The sequence below is a fragment of the Tiliqua scincoides genome, chromosome 2, assembly GCF_035046505.1.
Source record: "Tiliqua scincoides isolate rTilSci1 chromosome 2, rTilSci1.hap2, whole genome shotgun sequence".
NCBI classification, from domain to species: Eukaryota; Metazoa; Chordata; class Lepidosauria; order Squamata; family Scincidae; genus Tiliqua; species Tiliqua scincoides.
Genome location: NC_089822.1, coordinates 226,425,934 through 226,439,209, shown reverse-complemented (window position 1 = coordinate 226,439,209; position 13,276 = coordinate 226,425,934).

Below are 13,276 nucleotides of genomic sequence, written 5' to 3'. Positions count from 1 at the left end.
CTGATGTGGCAAGATCATGGCACATATTTAAAGCAGTTTGGCTTGAATGTTTAGCAACATTAACCTTATATATACAAAATATAAAATTTGGGAAAGAAGTCTGTGCCACCTGGAGCCCTGTAAAGGGGCCTGAAGGAGAAAAAAATGGACGATGGGGTAGGGAGGTTGTGGTGCTGTCCCCTGCTGGGTGATGCCCCAGGGCTTTGCCCCCCCCCCCAATCTTCCCAGGTACACAAGTGAGTCACACCTCAACAGCAGGGCACATGCTTTCACATGTAAAAGGTCTCAGTTTAAATCCCTCACATTCCCAGGCAGGACTGGAAATACTCTTCCTTGGAGAACTACTGCCAGTCTGAGCAGAAATGCTGAGCAAGATGGAACAATGATCAGCTCTGTATAAAACTGTTTCCAAATAGAACATTAACTAACTTGGTTAGCATGGATATGTATGAGTACAAGCATCAAAGGGCATCTGGAAAGAAGACAATATTTGAAGGCAAAGCAATACAGATTATTTTTTAAAAAGAAAGAAACCTGGATAATATGCCATCACTTCACATAGTGCTGGAAACATCCAGTTTTCGTCATTCTACATTGTTCCAAATGTTTTCCAACTTCCCTTGGTCAGTCACAGTGGGTGACTGTATACTACAGGTTGAGCAGGAAGTTCTCCAGTAGACAGCCCTAGCTGGACCAATCAGATTTCCCCAACTTCTGGCAGTCAGGCTCTCTACTGTCTTGGGAGGCTGCTTTGTGAATTATTACCAGAGGGTGCAGGCTTGTAAGTGGCATAAGAGGGTGATGAACATCCTGTGACAGAGCTGATGAGAAAACTCTTGTCAATCTTCTTCACATTAGAACTTCTTCATAGAATGGTTCATGCTAACTCTCATCATTCATGATGACAGCTTCGGTCAAGGGAAAAGAAGGTGACTATTAGACGGGCACCTAAAGATGGAAGGTATCTCTGAACAGTAAACTCTATTAAGGTGAGTGAGTTAAGGCTGCTCAAAATACTCCTCCTCTAGAAAAGTCCCATTAACTTGGGCAGTGATCAGGGTGGAGCCAGAACTGGGGGATTGGACACATTTCTGGAGGAAAAATCCATCACGGGCTATAAGCCATGATCCGTATGTGCAATCTCCTGATTTTAGAAATGGGCTATGTCAGAATGCCAGATGCAAGAGAGGGCGCCAGGATGCAGGTCTCTTGTTGTCTTATGTGCTCCCTGAGGCATTCAGTGGGCCACTGTGAGATACAGGAAGCTGGACTAGATGGGTCTATGGCATGATACAGTGGGGCTGTTCTTATGGAAAGATGTTACCCAGGGAAGGTCTTAGTTCAAACAATTACATAGCCCTTCCTGTTTGGGAAGGCCTAATAGCCAGTCTAAATGGGTAGAACCAGCCCAGAACGTGAGAACCTTTATTGCCTTCAAAGATGCTTCAGACTACAATTTGGTAGCTCACCACATGGGGCAGCTGTGCACTGAGCTGAAAGTTCCTGTTCTAGACCCAGGAAATTCTGACAAAAAGTCCTATTGACATCAGTGAAAATTTGGGCAGTAAAGTACCCTTCAAATACACAGGACTGCTTAAAACCTTAGTACTATCAATAAATTGCTCAGTGCTCTTTTGGGGATGACTGATCTGATCACACCAGATCAAGAAAGCCAGTGACCAGGGCATATAAAAAGAGATGAAGAGAGACATTAAAATAGCTGTACTGAAAGATTCAGGGCTAGATTCATTATAGGTCGATGGCTGTTTTGTGCTTTTACTGTGATGCAGTACAGTCATAAACCAGGGTTAACATGCCAATTAAACTGGGGTTTTTGATGCTTTACTTTGTCAGCAGCATCAGTAGAATGATGTGATGGGACTCTGGAGTAGAATATGACATGTTCCATATATCTTTAATACCAGCTCCAAACACATCCAATTTCATTAATGAAAGTTTTTGACACTATGATTAGATGTATGGAAGTCTATTTCTCGGAACTAGGAGTCAGGGCATGCAAGGTGCGCATGTTATGAAAGGCATGAAATCTTCTTCCAGAAAATGGAAGTCTGGCTGAAATAAAGAGAGCAAAAAAGAAACTGGCAAAAGAAATGTCTGCTGATAAGAAATGAAGAGTCTGTGACTGAAAAAGAGCTAGGGAAACAATAAAAACTTCTTCAAATAGATCAAAAGCAAGAAACCTGTCAGGGAAACAATTGAACTGTTAGAAAACAAGAGAATAAAAGGGAAGCTTTGAGTGGATATGGAGATCACAGAGAAGCTGGATGAATTCTTTGCATCTGTCTTCACCACAGAAGACACAGAGCAGATACCTGTGTCTGAATGAAACTTCTTCGAACTGGAGTCTGAAGAACTGTCAAATAGAAATGACATGGAATGAGGTTTTAGAGAATATTGACAAAGAAATTAACAGATCACTAATATCCCTATACAAATCTAGGGTACAGCCACGTTTGGATTACTGGATACAATTCTGGTTGCCACACCCCAAGAAAGACGTTGTGGGGCTGGGAAAGTGGCAAAAGATGGCAGCCACATTGATCAGGGGACTGGGGCACCTTCCTTATGGAGTAAGGCTATACAGCATTGGGGTCTTTCTAAGCTTGGGAAAAGGTGATTGCATAAGGAAGAAGGTGATTGAGACTTCTAAAATGATGAGACAGTTAATAGAGAGGAGGGAGAATTTTTCTCCCTCTCTTGCAATACTAGAACTAGGGATCATGCAATGAAACTGCGTGGTAGGAGAGTTAGGATAGGCAAAAAGAGATACAGTACTTTGCACAGTGCATTCACCTGTGGAATTTGTTGTCACAAGATGTGGTGATAGCCACTTGCTTTAAAACTATATTGGACAAAATTATGGAGGACAGGTCTATTAGTGGCTGTTAACAGAGGTGGGAGAAAACAGTTTTATTTTTTTAACAGATTTCGATGTTTTCCGAAGGAAGAAGTGCAGAAAGCGGTGTTATACGCTTTCATTCAAAATTCAAATTATAATTATAAATTGTAACTGCTTTAAAAGTGTACTAGGTGATATAGGTGGTACAGTGTCAGCAGATGAAGCCACAGTCATTACCCATGCACCCCCCATTAAATAATAACTAAAAACCAAATAAAACAGTTTCTTTTTTGGCAGATTGGGGGAGGGTGTTTGTTTGAGAACTGGAGAAAGCTGTGTTATGGGTTTTTATTTCTTTATTGCCGGCAGGACAAAGTTCCAAACAACACAGTCCTGGAACGTGCTGGAATCCCTAGCATGTATTCACTGCTGAAACAGAGACGCCTGCGTTGGCTTGGTCATGTCGTGAGAATGGATGATGGCCGGATCCCAAAGGATCTCCTCTATGGAGAACTCGTGCAAGGAAAGCGCCCTACAGGTAGACCACAGCTGCGATACAAGGACATCTGCAAGAGAGATCTGAAGGCCTTAGGGATGGACCTCAACAAGTGGGAAACCCTGGCCTCTGAGCGGCCCGCTTGGAGGCAGGCTGTGCAGCATGGCCTTTCCCAGTTTGAAGAGACACTTTGCCAACAGTCTGAGGCTAAGAGGCAAAGAAGGAAGGCCCATAGCCAGGGAGACAGACCAGGGACAGACTGCACTTGCTCCCGGTGTGGAAGGGATTGTCACTCCCGGATTGGCCTTTTCAGCCACACTAGATGCTGTGCCAGAACCACCTTTCAGAGCGCGATACCATAGTCTTTCGAGACTGAAGGTTGCCAATATATTGCCATTTTCTCCCACCTCTAGCTTTTAGTCATGATGGTTATGTGCTACCTCCAGGTTCAACTGTGGTATAAATGGTTGCAGAAAAGCAATAGTGGGAAAGAAGGATGCCTTTCTCTCCTGCTTTGTGGGTCCTCTTGAGACAGCTCATGGGCCACTGTAGGAAACAAGATGGGATACGGGCCTTTGGCCTGATTCAGCAGGGTATTTCTTATGGCTTTTCTTATGTTCTTCATCGACAGAAGTGGAGATTTTCAGTGGCCATGCTAGCATTCAGAATCCTCATCCCAACTGATTTCTTCAGTGGCAAATGTGTACCTTGATGTCGTTTTTGCCTTCAGGTTATTTATCTTGAAGGGCAATCATGACAAATTATTATTTTTCATCTGTTCAAGAAAGCATATAGAGCCATGTTCTTTAAAATGGGGAGAGAATGGGCCCACAGTGTTCTGATTATAACTTACCAAGGACCATGCGACATGTTGTGAAGAATGGCTTGGTTTGGCACAGGGCTTTTCTTTGTCTTTTCTCAATAATTCTGGGGGCAGTGGTGTCACTAGGGTTTGTGTCACCTGGTTTGGGAGCCCAGCGCGTCACCCCTATGATGGACCTTCTCCCATGCAGTGAGTGGGGCAATGCCCCAGGCGGTGGGCGTGGTGATGTATCATCGCCCTGGGCTCTTGGCTATAACTTTTGATAGAATAGAGATATTGCAAATCGATTTGTCCCATTGCATACTGCATGAAATCACACATCGATTGATATATAACATGATGGTATTATTTGAAAATACCAAGATTTTTAAAATTTTGACCAGTAGTGGTGTGCATGTTCTGTGTGGATTACCAGGTGCAGCCTTCCCCCCCCCCCCACTGCCCTAGCGATGCCACTGTATGGGGGACACTGTGAGGTTATGGGACTTTTAGCACTGTGCTCCTGCTGAGGTTCTGATTTTAGCTGCACACACCCTGCACATTATTTGAATCTGGAAAAAAAAAATTCCATTGGATTTAGTTTTTGTTTTCCCTAATTAAAATAGTGTGCAGTCTGGATCAGAACTGCAGCAGGGGCAAAATCCTAAAGGACCCTACTTCCCTGCCATGTTTAATGCAATTTGAGGTGCTCTGCAGTAAATCTTGGGCCAAGCAAATACTTTCATTATCACATGAAGCTTGATCCTTAGAGGTTTGGTTAAACTACTGGAAATTTTAATTTGGTGGCAGCTATTAAAAAGTCCCACAACCGTGTAGTCTATGGCAGTTTGCCACAAGAGGAGGAGATGAGGCAGTGGTATCGTGGGACTTGAGGGGGATCATGCCAAGTTTCTCTTCACCAATAAGCTTTTAATGAACCAGGAGCCTCTTTACAGTGATGACTTGGACAACCCTACACATGTGGAGTATATTTCAGCAGAAGAGAAATTTATTAAAGGACTGAAGGAATTAAGCAACGAAATTAAAAGAGGATCTTGTAGCAGAATGTCTCAGAAGAAGAATCACAGAAATCCGGGAGGGAGTGGAATTGGAAGGGTAGGAAAAATAGGGGAAAGGGATTTTTACCATAGCTACCTTGAAGACCTCTGGGTACAAAGGCAGAAAATAATTTTAAAAAAAATAAATAGATACGTGGGAACTGAATGTTTGCACGCTGCAGTTTGAGCTGAAGAAGTGGTCTGGAAAAGGAGGGTGATGGGAAAAGTTGTAACAAATGCCTTGTATTCTTCCAAGTGCTGGCCAGCAAAAAGATTGCTGTATGAACACACCCTTTTTAAATGTGATAGACACTGAGTAGGGAGCTTCCCAGTGTTTAGCTAGTTGGAGAAATCAAAAAGGTTCTTTTCTCTCTAATAGAGAAAAATAAGTGGCTTTTTAATATAATTATTCTAATAACTGTTGACTTGCACAATATTTATGGCTATTCATTACTGCTGCTGATTGCCTTTCACGATTATTGTATTGACCTGAGTCAACCTATTGGATTTCTACCATAGTTCTGTATTTATTGTGTGTATCATTATCGGAAACATTAAAAGCCAGAGAAATGACTGGGGGAATCATAACACACAAGGCAGTCTTCACTAATGCAAACAAGAAAATAGCATCAGCAGCATCCATGGATCTGCTGAGAGTGGATGTTCTCATCACAGTGCAGAGAAGGCATTCTCATATATAGTGCAGAGCATGCAAGCCCACAGATGGAACCCACACTATAGCCACTAACCCCTCCATATGAAGCTCTGTGCAAACTTGTGCTATAAAACATGGCGTGTGCTTGAGAAAAATAGTTTAATCATTTAGCAGTTAGTTCATTTTTTTCCCTGCCTTGCATCATCCTATTCTGGGAACTAGAATGATTGGGCAGCAGTAGCAATGGTTGCAGCTCCAGGCATTCACCCAAAAAGAGCAGACACGCTTTGCTCTTAGCTGTTGCAAAATGGTTAGGTGACAGAGCTGAGAGCAGAGACACAGGTTATAATCATGAGGGGGCGGTGGATAGAGACATGAGACAGAGATGTAGTATCAATACATCGTGGCATGCAATTCCCTTCTCCCCTTGGCTTACCTGTATGGGGTGCACTGCTTTCCCTACTGGGGTGAGGTAGCAGTTACAGTTGGTTGCCTGTCTGTGGAATTCTCCCAGGACAGGATACCTGCAATAAGAATTCTGAGAAGACAAGTTTTAACACACTATCTCTCTATACATGTTGCAAGGAACAAGAGTGCTCCTTTTGTGCACCAAGTGCCCTTTCACCATTTTTCCCCTTTAAGAGATCAGAGAAGTAAAGCCCCATGTTGTGCATCTGATCATCTCAGCTGTAATATCCCTGGAAGGTGGCTTTACTACTGGGATTGGTGGGTTCTGATTGGCTGTCAGATGGTGTTGGTTTTCTAGGCTCTATTGTAGAAAAGTGAGTGGGGCAGGGGTGGCAAGAGATGTTATTTTCTGTTGTTTTCCCCTTCCCCATTGTTCCTTATGGGATTACTCCTACTTACACTAGTTCTGTTGTCAGCATAGCATTTTTCTGACATCAGGGCCATATCCATTATCTGAAGAGGGGTTAGCATATGGTGTACATCAATGCCTACTTCGGTATATAAATACTGTTAAATAATAATAATAATAATAATAATAATAATAATAATAATAATAATAATAATAATACTTGCCCTTCCTGCCCTAATCTCTTCCCTGTGTAGGCCTCTCTGCCCACAGAGTTGCTCAGATGCCCAAGTGACATTCAAGCAATAGGTTCAGTGTTTTTCCAATGTTGCACTGGCCTTCACAGTGTGCCCATCAGCAGACAGGCTTATACACCGATGGGGTTGTCTTTGTACTGGCATACGTGGAAATACACTGGCATGTCTCAGGGAGAGGATCGGTCCTTCAGGCATCAAGATGGTAAACATGTTACATGGCAGTACAATTCTGATTGGTTAGCAAACTAAATGCTGAAATGCAGCCATGTGAATTGGCCCCAAGTAACATATCCAACAAACAGCCCGGTGTCTCTCAGCCTGAAATGGATGTGAGGGCTGGCTATGCCCTTGGTCTTTGTGATCAGTTTGGCTCTGAAGGAGACATCCAGGAGCAGAGATGCATCAGCAGATGCAGTTGTGATTCTGCTACCTTTCGTCTATACCAGTGGTTCTCACACTTTTAACACCGGCACTCACATTTTAGAATGAGAATCTGTCAGGACCCACCGGAATTGATGTCATGCACAGAAGTGACATCATCAAGAAGGAAAATTTTCCAAGGCTGTAATCCTACCCACACTTACCCAGGAGTAAGTCCCATTTACTGTCATTGTTAAAAGCATATAAATAGTAGTCTGTTTAAAGCACAGATCTGTAACATTTCCCCAAATGCAGTCACATACCATGGTAGCATCAAGTCTAATATATTAAAAATAAAATATTGAAATGAATGGGAAATTGGCTCATGACACACCTAGTGGGTCCCGACCCACAGTTTGAGAAACACTGGTCTATACCATCATTGTCTATGAATTCTAATAGATAGCTTCCTCCACAGCTGCTGCAGCAAAAAACAAGTGCTTGTGATTAATGAATCTTTTTTTAACTGTCCACTCTTAATTTTTTTTCAGCCTTATTATAGCTAGTAAATCTGTATGGCACGATGGGGGCTTCTCTCCCTCACCTCCAACCAGTCTTATTACATCTAGTAAATCTTGTTACTATTCTTTTACCTTCTCTTTGCATGATTCTACATACACAGATGCGGAATCATTGTTCACCAGATCTTTTTCTATTGGGTTAACGTCTACTGCTTTACGTGGATCATCCATCACTTGGGCATTATTGCCCTTGAACCACAGCATTTGCTCAGCTTTTCTCTTCTAATGTGCATGAATAAATAGTTTGGGTCTGTCATCGTCAAGGCATATCCATTCACAATGTATGCCAGGAAGCCCGGAGCCCTAATATCCTGCTATTGAAGTCGCATTCTCGATGTGCGTGCTGGGCTTTGCATTGCAGATGTGTTCCAGATGTGCTACTGGGCTGACAAAAATAATTTGTACATCCGACACTCAGAGCTATGTGCAAAAACTGAAATACATTTGAAATAAAAATAATCTGAATCTGCTTGTACTGAAATCTCAAATTTCCTGATTGAAGGGAGGGAAGCATCTCTGCTATGTTGACACTGCTGTTTGCTATGATGAGCAACTACAAGAGTAATGTTGAAGGAAGTGTGTGTAAATGCATAGGGATACAAATTGAGTACATGATGGGAAGTCATGATTGGCTGCATATCCCTGGCATGTTTACAGACATGCCTCAGTCCTCCAAAAACTTGTCTCCCCTTCACATGTGATGATATTTACCAAACTTCATTAGTAATGGAGGCAACCAAGACGCCAGTTTGGGAAGAATGAACTGTTCCTCATAACTGCCACTTACCCAATCTGCCATTTGTCATTCTGCACTGAAACTCTAAATGTAGAGAAAGTAGAGACTCTGAATGCTAGAAAAAGCAATATGTAGGGTAACTGGATGAAATCTAACTTCAGCACTAAAACCAGCTTAGGACTCTTGCAGGTACTTATAAGTGTACAAGCTTCACAAGGGTTACTCATGCTGGCTCAGGGAATGAATGGGTGCACCAAGAAAACAAGTATGTTTCTTCCAGGACTCCTGTCTTATAGGCTACAGCACCCAAACTATATCCACTGCCTGTACTGACATGGAATCAAAACTGCTTACAGTTTTTCACAATCATGTTCAGTAGTACTTAAATTGCTGCCATTCATTTACAGTTAGGAAAGATCTAGACTCAGAAAAGCATTCTGCAGAAAAGCTTAGAGAAAATGAACCAATTCTTGAGAGATTCCTCCAAGTAACAGAAAAAACTAGTAGAATACCAGCGCATGAAGATGGAACTCAGCCAAAAAACTAAGGACAGCAGGATAGGATCCTCCAGTACTTGATATAGATTTTGTATATCTCAGCAAGCTGCATGCCCTGTGATAAAAGAAGTAATGTAGTTATTAATTATATTATCGTGAGTATATCCTTGGGAGGTTAAAAAAAAAACCTTATTCCCGCAAATAATGACTGTGCCCTATGTTGAATGAGCAAGGCTGCAGTGAGTAAGCTTTTGTCTCTGTGCTACCTACATCTCACAAAGATGCATGACAGAAACTTAGTAAGCACATTGGAGCTGCTTCCCTCAGTGCCATAAATGGTGTTTGATATTAGTTATGCACCAAAGATTTTTCAAGATAAATAATCCTCTCTTGGTGGCGAACATATGGCGCGGGCAGGATCCAGATGGGTTTGAGCTGCTGAGGCATGAAGTTGCATTCTCTCTATTGGAATGAAGTCCCATTTGCAAAGAGCCTGTTGCCAGGTATTGCAGATTGCAGGTGTCCCTCTTTGGGAGAGGTGATATAGCCTGCTGTCTTTATGGTTGATGTGATTTTTTCCCCAGCAAGGCATCAGGGAGAAAATTTGAATGGTCCCCCATTGAATCACTCCACTGGATTCATTATGCTCTTTTTATTTCCTTGAAGCCATTTTAAACAATGAGTTTGGTCATGAGTTTAAAGAATGAGAGAATCGGTCAGCCCCTGAACTCCCTCCTGGGTAGTTCCTTCTGCTCCCTCCTTCAGGAGGGAAGAGTCTGGAATCTGGCATGCAGTATCAACTGCCAAGGACCAGACAATATTGCCATAAATGTTCCATGTATTCCTTAAATATTGTATCTTCTCTGAATTTTTAATGGTATGCTGCTTTGAGGATCAATCCTGGTTGAGAAGCAGGGTAAAAGCAATCCTACCATGAATGTTGGATACTTTTGCTAACCAAGGCTGGCTCAACCAGTCATTGTCTACACAGCCGCACAGCTCAAAGAGTGACGGATGGCCAGAAGTAATCAGAAAAGCCTAGAGTACCTTCAGAAAAGCTTCCAGTACCTTCTACCATGGACAGCTCCTTACCCAACACAAGTGTGTACCCTAGAACATTACAACGTTGGGAGGGGAATGATAAGAGACTGGGGCATGCCTCTCAATCTTTGTGAGAGGCACTCCTGTTTCTGGGCATGCTCTGGGACACATGTAACACACACACACACACACACACACACACACACAAGGAAAAGCTAATGCGTGTGCAAGGACCAAGTGCAATGGATAGAAAGTGGTGCTTGATGCAGCACCAGCAGGTCACTGGAAAGATTCAAGCACAATGGCAGCAATAGGACACAGGCAACAGGCAAGCAGGAATGGGATAAATGGGGCAACATAGAGTTTATGACCCAGGCTTTTGTAGCCGCAATTCCCATAGGAAAATATAGAGACTCTCATGGGGTGAACTCATCAAGAGCATTTCTGGTGTGTCTTGATGGCCTTTGATGGACAAGCCCCAATTAGAGAAGGGTGCCTCTATTCCTCTGCACTATGCTGAAGATGCTAGCAGAGGGTTCCTGGATTGCTCAGGAGGCCAGTGTCTTAATGATCATACCACTCTTGACTGAGTTTACAATGAGGTTACAATGAGAGAAGCCTAGGTTGAAGACACCTCTTTGGTGTTGAGTTACAACTTTGTTTCCTCCAAAGGCTGGCAGTTCCCAGGATGTTGCTTGTTTACAGGTTTAAATTCACTGACCAAGAAAAAGTGTGATTGGCCATGGAAATTCCTAAAAAGAAAGGCAAGACTTCTCCTAAGCCAGCCAACAAGAAGGGGGTGGGGGTTGCTCTGCAGAACCACTTTGTCTTTTTCCTAAGGCCTATGGGGCCTGATGCTTCCTTGGCATGAGCTCAAGCAAAATTGCCTGGCATGCAACCAGCATCACGTTCACATGTAGATCGAGGTGTCCAAGACAAACATGTCAGGCAACACTTCTTTCACCTGTCTAAGCTGGCAAACACCCCATGTCAAGAAACCAATTTGAGCCACTTAGAGGATTTTGTAGAAAGATCAGGGTTGCAAATGTAATAAATATATATGCCTAAAAACGGACTCCCTGACATGGAAGGAAACAATGAAAAAAATGGGACTTGCTGTTCGCAAGCAGAGTAATGCATAGGCCAGACACTCATAAATCTCAGCTTCAGTAATCTCCACAATCAGTAAGATGAATTTTGGAGGTTCAGAGATCAGAGAAATTGCCACAGCTGATGTTAAAACTTCCAAGGAGCAGCTGGCTGGCCAGTGATATATGAAAGGATCTGATGTAGATGGCCTATGGATCTGATTTAGCAAGACAGTTGTTGTGTTGGAACCAAGTGTGTCACCATAGTTTACTTTGGAGCATTTGATGGGCCCCATAATGACAGCCTCTTAAGAGAAAGAAAGGAATAGCAAAACAACAGTGCCTGTTCCCTAGTGACCTCGTACAGTTATCTAGTCTTCCAGTTAATTTTCTTTTCTGTGCAGAAATAATATAGGCACAAGGTATGTCAAATTCATGCAATGTCTTCTAGATAATGAGAATGACTCTACATGGGAATGACATAGACAGCGAGTCTAATAAAATGTCACTTCAACTGTGGCAATTTTCAGACCCATATTAATTTATTACACCCTCTAGGGGACACTTTGTTACAAAGCCATTACATCCAACATTTGACTGCTTTATTGAAAAGGGATGATTTTTTTAAAAGAGCAAAAACTAAATTCCCAGTGTTGTCAGAGGGATCTTAGAGCTGGCGCTACCTTAGAGGAAGCGCTACCTCTTTACATAAGATATAGAATGTAATATTTATAGAAGCATCCTTTTGCTATATATTAATTTGGAAGACATTTATACTGCAAAAACAGCCATCTTAACCAAAAAATTTGATTAATGTCTGAGGGTTGTGCCTCCAGACTAAGCTTTCTTATGTTACGGAATGAATATTGAAACAATTATGACATACTCTGTGCTTTCCCAAATCTAAATTGGAGCTCTTCTTTAAAAGGTCTGACTATCATCTCCTTGGCAACATTTGCTAATTGAAATAATAGGATTCTAAAGCTTACCCTTTATTCCTGGCTACCTCACTGGCTAAGCTTTATATTAAATAAGCTTGTTTTTAGATCTGAAACTTCAAAGGGCTTCTAAAAATCAGTCTATCAATATAAGGTCAAGACTCACCCTACTTCAAAGAACATTACCCATTGATAACAGGTAAGTTTTTCTAATAGGCTTTCGTTAGTCTTGCCTGCTTGTTTCACCAGCTTTGGGCATATGGATTCATTACATCTCTGCTGCCTGAGAAACCTAGAGTGAACTTTGTTCTCGGTGAGGATTTGGATAAATGAACAGAATCTCTGTAATTCTAAGGGCAGTTTCACATAAGGCTTAAATGCCCTCTTCACTATGTTGCATGTTATTTGCAATGCATGTAATTGGTGCTAATGGGAATTGGAATATGGAAGAGAACTTCAGTCTTGTGCAGGTTTCATCCACACATTTTTCAGATGTGCTTCCCATTGATTCTCCAAAGAGTTCAGAGTGGCAGACACGGGGTAATCCTGTTTTATCCTCATAACAATCCTGTGTGAGGTTCAGCAAATTGATGGAAGGTCTCCAAATGAGCATCATGGCGACACTGAGATCTGTGCTCGGTTCAAGTCCAACACACCCTCTGTTACATCACAAGCTGATTTAATACAGAGCTGGTTGAAGCCTCCTAATGAAAAATGTGTGCCTGTAGTATTGCACTCTGATACACAGCATTTACTATCTAAACAGGTTGTTAGAAGGCAAGTTTATGTTGCATTTCAATTTTATTTTGTTTAACAAACCTGTCTTTTCTTCATATGCTCAATGTCATGTTAAGAGTGCAACACTCAAATCAAACTGAAGTTTCTGTGAGATAAATTAGATGGGATTGTGTTTATATGGAGTTAAGGTGGATTGTCTGTGCATCCCCCCCAAAAGACATGCGAGACGAAGGCTTGGATTTAAATTGGGCCACTTTATTAATTGTTAATTCTTAACACCTGCAGCAGGGAGACTACTAAAAACTCCTCCTCCACATGTGGGCACCTACCAGTGGGGAAATGGTGAGAGACCGTA